The sequence below is a fragment of the Nothobranchius furzeri genome, chromosome 14 (genome assembly GCF_043380555.1).
Source record: "Nothobranchius furzeri strain GRZ-AD chromosome 14, NfurGRZ-RIMD1, whole genome shotgun sequence".
NCBI classification, from domain to species: Eukaryota; Metazoa; Chordata; class Actinopteri; order Cyprinodontiformes; family Nothobranchiidae; genus Nothobranchius; species Nothobranchius furzeri.
This window is the reverse complement of record NC_091754.1, coordinates 19,333,829-19,350,002: the sequence shown is the minus strand read 5'-3', so window position 1 is coordinate 19,350,002 and position 16,174 is coordinate 19,333,829. Positions and strand designations below refer to the sequence as shown.

The window sequence follows — 16,174 nt, the reverse complement described above, 5'->3', positions numbered from 1 at the left end:
TGCCACCAGTTAAAAATTTTGATCATCGTTCCTCCTCTCAGGGGTTTGGACAAAATATTTAAGATGGAATATTCAGATTTTGGGTTTAAATGGAGGTTTGGTGGTGGGTGTGTGATCAGGATGCCCAGTCAGTGAAATCTGGACTTTGTTCCCGTTTATTTTCTTTCATAAGAAATGTGTTGGCAAAGGAAAATAGCAGAGCTCTTTGGGTCGTTTGGGGTGAATGCTTCGTCTCTTCCAAACCTTTCATTGGGACAAAGTTGTGATCGTAGATCCTGGAAACGTTTCAGAACGGTTGATTTTTGAGGGTTGTATTAAAAACACCTTCTCAAAATTAAGCATTTTTGTATGCCAAATGTTCAAAATTATAATTTTTATTACAAACTTGTCTTCTTGCTGCCCTGTGAATTAAAATTGTGATTTATTTTTTGGAACGTTGTAAATAAATCAAACTGAATTAGCTCCTTTGTGTTTCATTTTAATAACTGAAGTCTTTGTTTGGGAGAATTTGTGAACATTTCTGAGTTCATTATTTTCTAATAATTAATTAAACTGCAAAAGCCTCAGACCAAAAAAAAAAACGAGGTTTAAATTGTGCAATTATCATTGCCTGATTTGTGTGTTTGGTTTTTACCCACTTAAATGGTAAAAGCCTGTATTTGTATAGCGCATTCTTAGGGTTCGACAACCCTCCAAGGTGCTTTACATCACAGTCATTCACAAACATTGACCTGCCGGTGGGGGTGAGCTAGGATGTAGCCATGGCTGCCCTGAGGGGGGAGATGGTGCCACCGGGCCCTCCGACCACCACCAGCCGGGATTGAACCCGCAACTTTCCGATTACTGGACAACCCACCCTGCTCCCTTAGATCTACAAAGAGCTGCTGAGGAATTACATCATATACATATATTTTTGCAGCACTATGATTGCATTAAATTATCCTGATTTTAGCTGCACAGGAAAGCTGAAGCTTTATAAATAAATGACTCAAAATTAGGACAAAAAGGATAAATTGGGCAGCACACGTGACTGGAGGCTAATTAGCTCTTAAAGGATTTCTTGAGTCGCTTTGATCTGAAATATCGTTCTCATCAGGGACTGGCAGCTTTGATGACTTGAGCTAATGTGAAACAGAACTGACAGAAGGATATATTTAATTCTTTTTTTTTTAAGTTTGCTTTTATGCACATCTAATTTTAGCCATCTGAGAAATCATCCAACAAAACATTTTCAAATCTGGGCTAAAAATTCTTCTTTTTGATGCATTTATGATCAATTATTTAAATTGGCTGCACACTGATATTAATTAGCACTATAAGCATATTAATGATGTAATTTCAAGGTTTGGCCGCCAGATGGGACAATGAAACACATTTATGTTGAGTTTCTTTAATATGGCAGAAAGGTTTATTTAGCAATAATAATGATTTTTTTATTGGTTGTTTGAGTGTAAGTTTATTCCTAAATGTTCTTGTGAAAAGGTAAGATCTAGAGGTGAGAAATACATATTTTAGTGAAAAGCCAGCTTGAATTGAGGGAAGAATTAAAAGTGTCTTGTGATTTATTTCAGCACTGAAAGCCTCTGTGGTTGTAAAAAAACAAAATGTTTTTTTTATGCAAGTCATTATTTTAGCTTATTTCTAAGAAGTTATAATGGTATTGGTAGCCGTATGTAGAGCATTTTCAATAAAATGTGATTTTTCTATTAGGAAAACCATAAATGCAACTTTTCCCCACCAAATTGAACAAAATTCTATTGGACGTCTTCATTTCTGACCTCATTTAGGTGCTTTTGCCATCATAGTGTTACAGCTGTGACGTCAAAAACAAAGCTGTGATTTAGTTTGGTATCCAGTCTGTTTTTTAAGTTAAACCAACAGGTATAAAAAAATTATTTCACACAAATTTAAAATCTGTTTTTGAAGCGTGTGGCTTTCATTCCGTCACATGCTTTAAAACATTTTTTCTGTAAACTAGGACATCTGTATTTTATTGTCACAGAGGGGGTTGTTGTCTCATCAAAAAAAAAAAAAAAAATCAGCGATGGCCTATTTTCACTCAAATAACAGTGAATGAGTTTTATTCACACATCTGCCATGAATGGTTGTGAACTGGAGGAGGATGATTCTGAGTGGACAGTGACATGAATGGTAAGAGACATACATGAAGGCAGGATTAGATCTGCATATTTATTTACTGTTTCACTATCTCAGTTACTGCGTGCATGTGTAAAGCTCTAATATGCATGACAAAAATGAATGCAGTGTTGCTTGACAGAAGCCTAATACCTAAAACTAGCACATGTGTTTTATTATCTGCAGGATTTTTGCATCTAAAGTGTGTTAAAAGGATTTTTGTTTCATCATACTGAGAGTTAAATGTTGCAGACACCCTATGTGTGTGTGCACAAATAATGTAAAACTGACAATCATTTAAAAAAATGCATGGTTTTTGTGTTAAAAATGATCAGAGCTGTGTGTTCTTATGTCATTAACATCTGTATAAAGCCACAGAATTAACAATCCTATTATGAAATATTCACTATTCCATATATATATATATATATATATATATATATATATATATATATATATATATATATATATATATATTCTACTGTTTCTATAGAGATGATCTTTTCTGTGTCTCTGGTCTCATTATACTTTCTAATCATGATGCTTTTGAGAAAAAAAATCTCTTTAGAAGGACCTGCGTTTGCCCTTCCCCCAACATGCTGCAGCAGCAACACACAAATGACATTTATGTTTTACCTGACACTGCTCAGATCTTTTCCATTCATTCTCTAAAATTAAAAACCCAGACATGTTGCTGCTTAAAAGACAAATCCACCAAATGATTGCTGTTATGCAGCCGTGCACACATAGTGGCTCATGTAAATGCCGTGATGATGAATTAAAAAAAGAGAAAAATCTATGAGTGTAAAGGACACAGAGCAAGAAAATAAACATGTTTTAAATGATATGGTCAGGTCTTAGTTTTTAAATAAAATACTGGATTAGGTTAGTTCAATCTGATCTTTGGCACTAAGGCACAACATACTGTATTTCTCTCAGAAAGGTAGAATTTCGTCATACACTCCTAAATTAAGCCAAAAATGAATGAAACGATTTGTTTGCAGAAAAGCAGGAATTGTGTAGCAAATAATATTATAACAAGTTTACATCAGAATTAGATAAAAAGGCAAAATACTTTCATTGCTTTCATTTTGACCATCTTTGTGGGGTTTTTTTCTTCTCAAATTGTGATTTTTTTGTGTTCAATTTTGTGATTTTTGATTAAATTTAAATTTAAACATTTTCACATTTAGTCCTTATTCCTGCACCATCACATCACCGGAATCACATTTTACTGCTTGGGAATGAAAAAGCAACGTGCGAATCCAATATATTCCCTAGAAATAACGCTATGTTTATAAAAATGTTCTCTACTGGTTGTCACAAACCGTGTAGATTTGGGGGTTTCTCTTCACACAGATGATGTGACGGATGGGCTCGTGACAGCTGATCTGAGATCAGAAGTTGGGTTCCTGAAGTGACGTCACCCTTCTCGAGCTGGCCAGGAGGATTCGGAGGAGTCTTCAATCTGCGGTGAGACTCCGACACACTCGGTCGCCTCTGCATAACTCAAACGACAAACGCCGAAGAGTAAGTCTGCCCTGCTTCCCTTTGACTGTTTCTAATTGTTTATTTTTTAAGTAATTCAGTAATTTTCTGCGAAAAGTTAGTAACCCGGGCTGTTGAACGTTTAGACGTTAAAAGCTAGTTACAGCAAAATAGCTGGTTCCAGATCAGTAGCTCACCGTTAGTTCACTACTGTATTATTTTTACCTTTTTAGGTCTGGCTTAACAATTATTGGAGATGAAAAATTGCAAATATTGTCTAACTTTGTTCAAAAGTAGCTAGGAGCACAGTAGCTTGGACACATTAAAAAAAGTTTAACACTCACTAATTATTTAAAATAAAACAGGTGTGGCACCAAACTCTTGTAACAATTTAAAAACACCATTAAAAAAATTGTACATATCTTTTTTTCATAATAACAAAAGTGAAGTAGGCTAAGTATGTTTCCTCTCTGAGAGACAGCACAATACACACATTGATATTTGTTCAGAATATATAATATAATAGCAGATTGTGAAAACAACAGCAGCAAATTACCTACATTGTAGTGTTTAATTGATTAAAAAAATCATGTAATCATTTTTCAGATTTGTTTTTACCTTTTTTGCTAACAAGTTTTGGCTTAACCTTTCATAGAGCAACGCTTAAAAAAACAAGAAATCTTTAATACACTGTGTGCCAAAAAGAACCAAATTATGGAATTTGATAAACAACACAAATGAACTACCAACGTATAACTTTTCCATTCTCAATATGACGTCAAGAAAAACGTTTTTTTTTGGGTCAAAGTGCAAGTTTTTTTGCATTTATTTATTGCATGTGGTGCTTGTAATATTCTTTTAATGGTTTTGTTTAGCAAACATTTTAAAAACGTCAAGTTGAGTTCTTTCTCTTCACTAAAACACAGCTAATGCTTCATGTCTGAAATATAAATTAGCGATTTTGGTGCAGATGAAAATAAAGGCTATTTCAAAAGGAGCTGCATAGATGAAGGGGGAGCTCCGACTCAGAGCCGCTTCTACTCCTCATCATCAAACTGAGTCAGCTGAGGTGGTTTTGGCATCTGATTAGGCGGATCACCTTCCTTTAAAGGTTTTTTTTGGAGGGGCACATCCCAAGAGAAATCCCTGAGGCTGAAGTAGAAGTCGCTGGCGGAGTGTGTCCTGTTAGACACGATACAGGGAAAACGCTGGAAAATAGAATAGGGTGCAAAAGTAAATTTGTTTCAGTAATTCAACTTTAAAGGTGAAACTAATATAGACTAATTCCATGCAAATCCAGATATTTCAAGTCTTTATTTGTTATAATTGTGATGATTATGGTTTACAGCAGGGCTATTCAACTTTGGGCCTCTAGGGCCGGTATACAACACGTTTTGGTTTGAACCCTGCTTCAACACGCCTGATTTCAAATAGTAGGCGATTAACAAGCTTCTGTAGAGCCGGATGAGCTGCTGCACATGTGATTGAACCAATAAAACAAGTGTGTAGGACCATAGGAACCACTAAAACGCGCTGGATACCGGCCCTCGAGGCCCAGAATGGAATAGCTCTGGCTTACAGTTCATGAAAACCCAGAATTCAAAGTGTCAGACAATTAGATTATTGTGAAAAGGCTCAATATCCTAGGCTCAAAGTGTCGCACTCTAATCAGCTAAAGAATCAAAACACCTACAAAGGGTTCCTGAGTCTTTAGATGGTCTCTCATTCTAAACTGAATTACTGAAAAAATGAATGCTTGTACCATATAATAATGTTTTGAGTTTCATATATAAGTCGCATATAACATCAGCGTTGCAGAGCAGAGTTGGTGGTAGAGTCGTGATGCTGTTAGCCAATCAGAGGTGAGATGTCCAAATATCAGGAAATAAGACATGCTGATGTGTTCTGCTCCTCTCTGCTCTGGCTAACTTCTAGTTCCTGAAACGGGAGCGCCAAGCTTTTCCCCCCACAAAGATAACCTCAGGGCATTCATTTATACTATCGACCACTCCAAATGTGTTGAAAAAATAAGTGAACTTAAGTCTTTGAGACAGAATTTAACTCATTAACTGCCATTGGCAGCAAAAGTCGTCATTTTAAATTTAGCCGTTCACTGTCATTGACAGCTAAAGTTGTCAGTTGCATTTTTTACTGTGGGAGTCGGAACGAGCCCACGCACCGTGAGAACAAACATCACAGCTCTAAAGCTGACCTTCATCTGTGTACGTCACACGTCACGTGATCAGGAAGCAGAAAATCCATGTGTTAGGAGATCGTTTTGGGCCGCTGCTGTCAAAAAAGCTTCTGCCGATCACAATTTGACAATGAATTATGAAAGAACGGATAGCGCTTGAAACGCGCGGATTCTTCTTGATGTAAGAGGTGAATCTACTATTTGTTTGGGTAGTTTTGGCGTTGACATAATCATAGAGTGCAATGTTCTGTGACTCATAACCCATTCACTGCCAGCCGTTTCCTGATCAGAAAAGCCCTTCGCTGCCTGCGTTTTTCAGCGTTTTCACAGTTTTTTTTAAGAGTCACAGAATGTTGCGCTCGATGATGATGTCAACGCCAAAACTAACAAAACAAAGAGGAGACTCACTTCTTACATCAGGAAGAATCTGCACGTTTCCTAAAATTAAAACACATTACTCTAGTGGAGATGGTAATAATGTCATTAATTCATTCCAGACTGGTTATCTGTCATTGAAATTTAGAGAAAAGTACTGAATGTTTTTAATTAGCCTCCTTAATGATGTGTGAATCTGTCAGCATGTGGTCTAGTGCATCTTACCCATTAGCTTACTAACCAAGGGCTTTAGCTGGACTGAGTTTATGTTTAGTGCGCAACTGCGCATGTATAACAGTGATTTACGTCCACAACGCATAACGTAAACCTGATGTTCTAGAGGTTGTAAACTCTCAGCCAAAAAAGATTTAATGGCTTTTTACCCTTTGAGTTGAAATTTGACTAACTTTCATTACTCGGGTACTAAATTTCTGCAAGGCAGAGTTTACATTCTCTGTGTTTTTGTTTTTAAGTTGGTGTCATCACTGGAACAAGTTGGAGATACATAATGGAACTACTCCTTGTTGTGATTTCATAATTCTGCTGCAAAACACAATCATGCTACTAAAACATTTGAAAAACGCTGTTGTGCAGAGGCATCGAGTACAAGCTCTATTTCAGTGATTCACTGAAACCTCTTGAACCAAATATCAGAGTTCATGTGGAACAAAATGGGCTTCATTTGCATTTTCACAAAATTAGTTACATAAGCTATACTGAAGAATAATTAGTTACTTTAAACAATTAATATTTCAGATAGAAATACAATATTTAAAGAGCTGAATAATGTTCAAACCCCCCTTTCAAAGAGTTAATGCACCAGGAGCTTTATTTGTGTCTGGAACAATGTGTAGTGTATACCTGGAAATATCCATCAAAATGTTGAAAATGAATAAATGATGCCCAGTTGTTGAAAAATATTGGTGCCTTCGTAAACATATAACCATAAACACCAGGTCTAAAATACATGGGAGTGGGTCTAAGAGTGTTTCTCTATGTCATGACACTAAGTCTCTGGGCGACGCCATATTAGTTTCCTTCTACGGGAGCCCATAAGGACAAAAACATTTACTGATTTGTAACAAACGCAGGGCTTCACTTGAGCTGGATCTTGCCGGAACAAGATCAAGGAACTGTCTTTTTTTGAAAGGACTGTTCCGGTAACTGCTAGTATCTGGCAACTCACGCGACCAACTTGTGCTATACGCAGGGTTCGAATTACAGGTGAGCTAAAGGGAGCTCCTGGAAGCTCTCCACTTCCACACCCAGGGGGAGCCCAAAAACAATCCTGGTTCTACTTATATTACATTATCTATGAGGACTCTCTGGGGATTATTTTGACCTGAGCGGCACAGAGCTCTGATCGTTGACGCGCTCCAGACAGATGCGTCCTGAGAACGGCCACAGTAACATTATCAAAGTGTTGTTACCTCAAAAACAAATTTAACACGCGATTGTTCATGTCGGCTCATATCCTTTTATGCTTTCTGTCTTTTATTTGTGCCTGATGCATTTTGCTGCTGCGGAGCGGAACACATCACCTGTTTTGTCCTCCGGTGACTTCACTGCACCGGAGCGGTCTGTGGGCACTCCGCTATATTTGCTGTCTGTAGATCTTTTTGAGCTGCTGTTCAAAGGTAACTCATGAGATGAAAATACATAAAGCCAGTTAGCAGTTTTTCTTTAGGATGAGAGGAGATGCAGGAAGGTAATAAACAGACAAACAAGACAGAAAAATAGTCAAATAATAAACAAGTTAGTTTTAGTACCTGGTTGCAACAAACAGACACCATTGAAGGTAATCAGAAGTGAGGAACAGAAAATGAAATGATTCTTTCAATGTTTGGATCAGCAGGAACTCTGAGAGGCTGTAGGCGCATCAGTGAGTTTGCGGCCGCTGCGCAGGGGGAGGGGGGAGGGCTGAAGCAGGGGAACAGTAAAGGTGCAAAAACTACCATTGTTAAAAGAGATGTGTGTTAACTTAGAAAATGTGGGCGCAATTTCAATTACTTGTCTTTGTTGTCATTAGAAATAAACAAATTTCCGATCTCCTGTTTTTTCATCACAAAGCATCATAAGCCCGATGTTAAAGCTAACCCTGTCTTCTCCGTTCTTCCCTCTCCCACAAGGTTGCTCTCATTAATCAGAGATGCCGGTCTCTTGCTGAGCAGCCTGGTTTCTGTAAGAAAAAAGGCAAAGGGCTCTTTACACACCAGCACAAATAAATCCATAGTCTTTCTACGCAGAGCCTGAAGGTTAATGCTGTATAATTCAATGTACCCTCTTTGTCTGCTGTGATTGATGTTTTGAAACATGCAAGGCTTGACGGGAGTTGCTTTTTGTAGGTCAGTGTTGACACTTTATGATCGGGTGAGCTGGAGGGAGCAGCATTATTAGGAATATGTCAGAGAGATTACTCTTTTGCACTCATCTTCCTGTTCTATTTTATCTCAGCCTGGAGATGCTGCTTTATTTAAACCAATGATGGGATTGAACTCTACCTGCCATGATAAAAAAGCTCATGTTTGCATCAGAAGTTTTAGATCAGCGGAGAATACATTAGTTAGCTCTATGTGTATTTGTAAAGCTAATGCATTTCTGGAGGCTATCCAGCTTTTCACTCTCACATTAAGACTAACCAGTTTGTATTTTATTGATCCACATGCATTTAAAATCCGGTCACTGCTCAACTGTAACTTCTGCAGCTCCATTTTTAAATGTTTTTATTTTATCATCATAAATGACATTTTCATTGTAATCTAAACACAATAATATAATTGTATTATAATATTATTTTTACCATGGGGAATTTTTTTACAGATAGTGAGAAAATGATGATAATTATGGGAACATTAAGGATGTTCCATTTTAGTCCACAGTTTTTAATGAGTGTAATTTCTGTTTCATGAATCGATCATTAGAAGTGCATCAAGGGCGTATGGATGGCTCATTACCTTCCAGTGGAGACACCCTTTTAATAATTACAATTTCATTATGAAAGATGCTGCTGACATTATTTGTGTTCTGATAACGCAGCGACTTTCTGCAACAGCAACTTTTTCTTTATATATAATGTTGCTAAAGGGATTTAGCTAAAACATGAAAGCAGAAAGAGAATTACAAGAAAATAGCTGATTCTGAGAAGTGGAATGTTCATTTGAAGATCTGAATGTTTTTAAGGATATATTTTATTCTTTCATTTGGGCCATGAATGACAGTGGGCTTCATAGTAATCACACCTTTCATAGTGGATGTTTAACTCCATTACCAGCTCAGTTAATTCCCCAGATGAACAAAGTTTTTAATATTTGGTGTTTAATTAAACAGCACACATACATTATGCACTGGATGTCTCTAGATAGGATATAATCAATATAGTCTAATGGTAAAGATTTATGATAGGGTAGTCCTCTACGGTCACTTTGGATGCCATAAATTCAGTTATCCTGAGGTTTCTGGTTTTACGTTAACCTCAGAGGGACTGTGCTATCATTTAGACTGAATGTATAGTGGACCATAAAGACAGAATTAATAACAGAAACAAGACCCACCCATCCATCCATCCATTTTCTTCCGCTTATCTGGAGACAGGTCGCGGGGGCAGCAGCCTAAGATGAGAGGCCCAGAGTTCCCTCTCCCCAGCCACTTGTGCCAGCTCATCCAGAGGAATCCCAGGTCGTTCCCTAGCCAACTGTGAGACATAGTCCCACCAATGTGTCCTGGGTCTCCCTTTAGGCATCTTCCCGGTTGGATGTGCCCAGAAAACCTCACCAGCAAGGCGTCCAGGAGGCATCCTAATCAGATGCCCGAGCCACCTCAACTAGCTCCCCTTGATGTGGAGGAGCAGCGGGTCTACTCTGAGCCAGGATCTCGTCATTGACCTGGAGAAGGCATTCTATCCTTTTCTGACTCAAGACTATGGTTTCGGATTTAGAGGAGCTGATTCTCATTCCAGCTGCTTCACACTCTGCAGCGAACCACTCCAGCGAAAGCCAAAGATCACATTCTGATGAAGTCAACAGTACCACATCTTCTGCAAAAAGCAGAGGCCTGATCCTCAGGCCACTAAAATGGATCTCCTCAACAACTTGGCTGCTCCTAGAAATCCTGTCCATTAAAGTTATGAGCAGAATCGGTGACAAAGGGCAGCCTTGGCGGAGTCCACCTCTCACAGGAAACGAGCCCAACTAACTGCTGGCAATGCTGACCAAGCTCTGACACCAGTCATACAGAGACCTAACAGCCCGTATCAGAGGGCCTGGTACCCCATACTCCTGGAGTACCCCCCACAGGTCCCCCCGAGGGATGCGGTTGAACACCTTCTCCAAATCCACAAAACACATGTAGACTGGTTGGGCAAAACTTCCTTTCACTCTCCAGGACCCCCCTAAGGGTATAGAGCTGGTCCAGTGTTCCACGGCCAGGACGAAAACCACATTGCTCCTCCTGAATCTGAGGTTTGTCAATCTGACAGACCCTCCTATCCAGAACCCCTGAATAGCCCTTACAATGGAGGCTCAGGAGTGTGACCCCCCTGTAGTTGGAACATACCCTGTGGCCCCCGTTTTTAATTGGGGGGGGGGGGGGGGGGGGGACCACCACCCCGGTCTGCCTGTCCAGTGAAACTGCCCCCGATGTCAAGTCAGGATCCTCTGGAGGTTTCTTCCTGTTAAAAGGGAGTTTTCCTCTCCGCTGTCACTGCATGAGTGCTTAGTATGACGATTGCTGTAAAGACACTGACACTAGTCAGTGACTTTATGCAATTTGCTGGGTTGCTTATATAGGAAACTTTTTACTGATTGGTGTGATGAACTGAACTATGTTGGAATGTTTACTGTATGATGTGCCTTGACATGCCTCTTATTGTGATTTGGCACTACATAAATGAACTTGAAACTTGTTAAATTTGATGTCCACGTGATATTGCAGAGCCGCATCAGCCAACACAACTCTGCAACATCCAGAGCCTTAAGGAACTCCGGGCGGATCTCATTCACTCCCAGAGCCTTGCCACCAAGGAGCTTTTTAACCACCTCAGTGACCTCAGTACCAGAGATTGGAGAGCCCAACTCAAAGTCTCCGGAGTCTGCTTCCTCACTGGAAGACATGCCAGTGGGACTGAGGAGGTCATTGAAGTATTCTGCCCATCGATCCACATCGTCCCAAGTAGAGGTCAGCAGCACACCGTCCCCACTATAAATATTGTTGGTAGCGCACTGATTTCCCCTCCTGAGGCATTGGATGTTGAACCAGAATCTCCTCAAAGCCGTACAGAAGTCTTGCTCTATGGTCTCACCGATTTCCTCCCACGTCCGGGTTTTTGCCTCCGCAACGATAGGCACCAACGACCCTGCGGCCAAAGCTTTGGTCAGCCGCCTCAACAATAGAGGCATGGAACAGAGCCCATTTGAATCGAATTGAATTTGAATTCAAACTCGGTGTCCCCCGCTTCCCCCAGAACATTTTGAAAGTTCTGTTGGAGCTGGGAATTGAAGATCCTTCTGACATGAGATTCTGCCAGACGTTCCCAACAGTCCCTCACAATACGTTTGGGCCTGCCAGGTCTGAGCGGCATCCTCCCCCACTATCGAAGCCAGCTCACCACCAGGTAGTGGTCAGTTGACAGCTCTGCCCCTCTTTTCACCCGAGTGTCCAAGACATGCGGCCGCACATCAGATGAAACAACAACAAGACCACGCTTATAAAACTGAAACTTCTGACACGGGGATTTTTGACTATTGGTTAATTGCATTTAAATGAAAGGATTTTGGATCCAACTGAAGAACTGAAAATGGTCTGAACTTCACTTATTTCCTGAGCATTCCATTGATTTTATACATTTCCAGGATCTGTTTGCTAATGGTAGGAATTTTGTTAGCATGTACACAATTGGGAGGGAACATAGTTTTGCTTGCTTTTAGCACCCCCTAGTGTCCATTATTAAGTATCTGTGGTTAAAGCAAAATTGAAACGTATCTCTTCGTTGTACGTTCATCTTCTTAACACCTTAATCTAACAGCTGAAATGTCTCCCTAGCTTTCATTAGTGGTCACAGGAGTGATTAATCACTAAATTAAACAAATCAGCTGTGTTCATGATCTAAAACCGGGGTATTCAATTCCGGTCCTGGAGGGTTGGTATCCAGCACGTTTTAGTTGTTTCTCTGCTCCAACACACCAGATTCAGTGGTTGAATCACCAGTGCAGCAGCTCATCAGGTTCTTCAGAAGCCTGTTAATTACCTGCTGATAGAAATCAGGTATGTTGAAACGGAGTTAAAACTAAAACATGCAGTAAATGTCCTGGAACCAGACTGCAGCACCAGGTATGTTAGCTCAGTTTTTTTTCTAACTCCCAACAGGCCAGCCCAGCACCTCTGAAATTGCAAGTGGAATATTCTGGCCACAGGGAGCTATAGGGGCTGAGTGGCCTTTCATTAACCTTGTAAAGGGTCATTTTAGCACATACTAGCTCAAGAAAATGATTTAAAAAATATGAAAAAGGTCGCTAGTATGCCTTAAATTATATCACTGTCATATTTAAGTGATTTCACATTAAAATGCAGATTAAATGTTTACATAAAAAGAGGATGCCTAGTTTTTATTCTGATGTCCAGTTATTTGTTTACAAATTTAGAAAAAAAAACCTGTTATAAAGCTGTTCAGGAAAAATCCTGACTGTGAAATAACTTCAGGCTTGGATCAGCTGCTTTTAAGTCATTCTGTCTATTTTTATATGAGAGAAAATTTATCAGCTTTCTTAAATTGGAAAATGTAACTGATGAATAGAAATGCAGCAATGTGCTGAGCACCTTATTTTAAAGTATTACTAAGGTGTGGGATTAGTTTTCCAATTAGGTAAAGAGTCAAACAAGTGAGTTAGTGCTGCATTACACTCTGCTCTCATTCTGTGTGTATCTAATTAATTCACATCTTTCTTTGAATTAGAGTGTTAAAGCTTCAGAGCATATTTAAATCTCTTGGGAGAGAAAAGAAAACTTTTCTGACCACGGGGTATTTTAAGATGAATTACTGAGAGCCAGCAGGGGTAATTTATGGAGCCACTGTTTGGTTTTCCTTTTTTAAATTTGGGATACTTCACTTATCGTGGCTTTATGGACGTGTCTTGGCTGCTATTAAAAATGTAATTGTTGCCTCAAGACATAAAACATTTATTGTACCGTTCACCAGTTGTAGCTACTCCATCTGAGGTTCTTTTGTTTCCAGTGGTTAATGCGACCTGGATTTGAACACAGTTTAATGTCTAAGGACAAAGTCTCTCATTAAAAAAAAACTAAACTCAAATATTTTTTGCATTGTCTCCCCAACTGATCACCCCTGAACGTCCCTTGTAGGAAAATCCACAAAAAGTCTGGAACATTTAAGGACTGGAGGGCATGTGTGAAAAATGCTGGAGTTGTGCGATCAAATGTATGTCTTCTACGCAGCCGCCTTTTTCCTGGCTGACCCTTTTAGATCACGGGTCATCTGCAGGGCTGCAAACAAGCTGAGTTATGGTGACAACGGCAGGACGAGTTCTCTCTCTCTCTGTCTCTCTGTCTCTCTCTCTCTCTGTCTCTCTGTCTCTCTCTCTCTCTCTCTCTCTCTCTGTCTCTCTACAAGTTGATATATAAGTTATATACAAGTATATATATATACAAGTATCTACAAGTTGATATGTTATAACTACATGACAATCCTGCAGAAGAGGTGGGAGGACGTCTAAAGGACTGGTTCACTCGTTATTTCACTAAATCTCTAGTGGACTCTAGTATGAAAGAATGAATTAATGTCGTGTGTTGTCTTATGTGGACAAAAAGCTCTGGTGCTCTTATTCATGGTTTAAAGTTACAGTTTTTGAGGCATGGGGGACTGAATATGACAGGATTATGAATCCCACTCATTAATATTCTCAATATGGAAATACCCAGAGCTGTAGAAAGAGAGAGTTACAATACTCCAATAGACTTCTATGGAAAGAATGGAATGCGGAAGTCACGTGGTTCATGTAGCTTCGAATAGTTCCAAACAGTCCCCGCTGCTGCATTTCGGTGTTTCGGAAGGATTTTCTCCAGTAAGTTGATGAAATTTCATAATTTCTTTTGTATTGTGAAGCGTTAGCTAACCGCTTCGTACCAAAATAAGCCAACAATATTTTATGTTGCCAGTTTTAGCTAGATAACCTTTAATGAGCTAATTGTGTGCAGCTTGTTGATTGTGAGCAGGAGGGTTTAGACAAGCTTGTCGAGCTGCAGACGGGTTTATTTCAGTTTGTTTGATTCTATGTTTTAAAAATATTCCCCACAGTTTGAAATAGGTTATAAACTTTTTACATTATTAGTTTTATTTGGGATTTTTTGTACAATACGTTGCTGGTTGCTGTATCAACACGAACATCAGGGTATCCGCGGGTCCTTAAAAAGTCTTAAAAAGTCTTAAATTTGCTTTTCCAAATTTAAGGCCTTAAAAATCCTTAAAAATAACAAATAATCCTTAAATACAGTTTCCAAAGGTCTTAAATTACCAAAAACCCAATAAACAAGATTCTTTTATTTTTGTCAAATTTTCTTGAATTTCTAGTTGGTGTTCAGCATTTTTTGTGTGTATGATGTTGGCGTAAGCGGAACCGTACACGTTCAGTTGGTTGGGAAAGGGGGCTATTTTTAGATGAGCACATTAGCTGGTTAAGCTAGTGGGAGCTTGCGCCATGGGGAAGTGCAAGTTTAATGGTAACTGGATGGCTAATCCCACGTTCGCGACGTGGTTAGCACCGGTTCCAGGCAATAGCTGGAAATTATAGCTTAAATTTAATTTTAAAAATAGCTTAAATTTGGTCAAAGTGGCCTTAAAAAAGGTCTTTAAAAGTCTTAAATTCGGCTCCCTTAACCCTGCAGATACCCTGGAACATGCATCAGAAATGGAAGCACAAATGGAGAGACCAATAATAAAGAAAATGTGATTGTGAAGACAAGTAATTATTTAATATTTTTCGGTTAATAACACTGACTGCAACAAACTGCTGAAGCATGAGACAAACAGGATTACGAACGTAAGAAAATATGTTGTTCTGTTTTGCGTACTCAAGTAATAAGAATAGAATTAAGATATTTCAAGAATAGTAGTCGAACACAATAACTTTTAAAAATGAGACATTTTCCATAAAACTGCTCATTTCCACTTGCTTTATAATATTAGCATTTACAATTGTGTTATTAAGTAAGGAAGGACAAGAAATAAGAATTAACAATAACACAATTATCAATAAATAAATGTCAAAGAGTTACTAAAACAAAACTCTTATTAACCATTATAGGTTAAACTGTGTTGTGTGTCCATCTTCATGTTTTCATAGTGGCTGAGCGGAGAGCTGACCAGGAACAACGGTGGTGGTAAATCCCAGTTTGGTCTGTGATGGAGTGATGCACGCCTGGAGTGATTGCTATCTCATCCACAGTAAGCACATACTCTCTTTCCATCTCTGTCAGATTTTTAACCTTCAAACTGAGCATGTCACACACCTCTCCTAACACACCTGGTTCCAGCTTAATGGGCTGCATTTTTCTGTACAGGGTTCTAACATCAGGCAGAGGGATACTCGTGTCCTGAAGAAACCTGCAGCCTGTTGAACCCACTGAAAAACGGAGTTGTACGGCCTTTTCGATTGTCTGTTTACTCCATTTACTCCATTGTTTTTTTTTTCTTGTTTGGGTTTTATTATTGTTTTATTGTATTTTATTAAGTGTTCTCTGTCAAGTGACCTTGGGTGTTCTGAAAGGCGCTTTTAACTAAAATGTATTATTATTATTATTATTATCATTTAATGCCTCTTGCATTTTTCATGCCTTTTTGATTTTCTATTTCCTCCCTTAGGTTTTCCAGCTGGGTTCCCTGGTTGCATAGCCTGTTCCTTTCTCCTCCTGGCCCTGACGGCGGCTCCTCATGGCTTGCTGGGATGTCCCTCTCTCCTGATACCATCTCATGCG

General features: G+C 39.1%; 1 protein-coding gene across 2 annotated transcripts in view; it reads left to right on the top strand.

The window, feature by feature from the left end:
• Positions 1-3,530: 3,530 nt before the first annotated feature.
• LOC107390077 (bromodomain adjacent to zinc finger domain protein 2B) overlaps positions 3,531-16,174 on the top strand; it is a 41,105-nt gene continuing 28,461 nt past the window's right edge. For both annotated transcript variants that reach the window (XM_015966591.3, XM_015966589.3), the window contains exon 1: positions 3,531-3,666. The gene's annotated coding sequence lies outside the window, so the exon portion shown is untranslated. The remainder of the gene's footprint in view (positions 3,667-16,174) is intronic.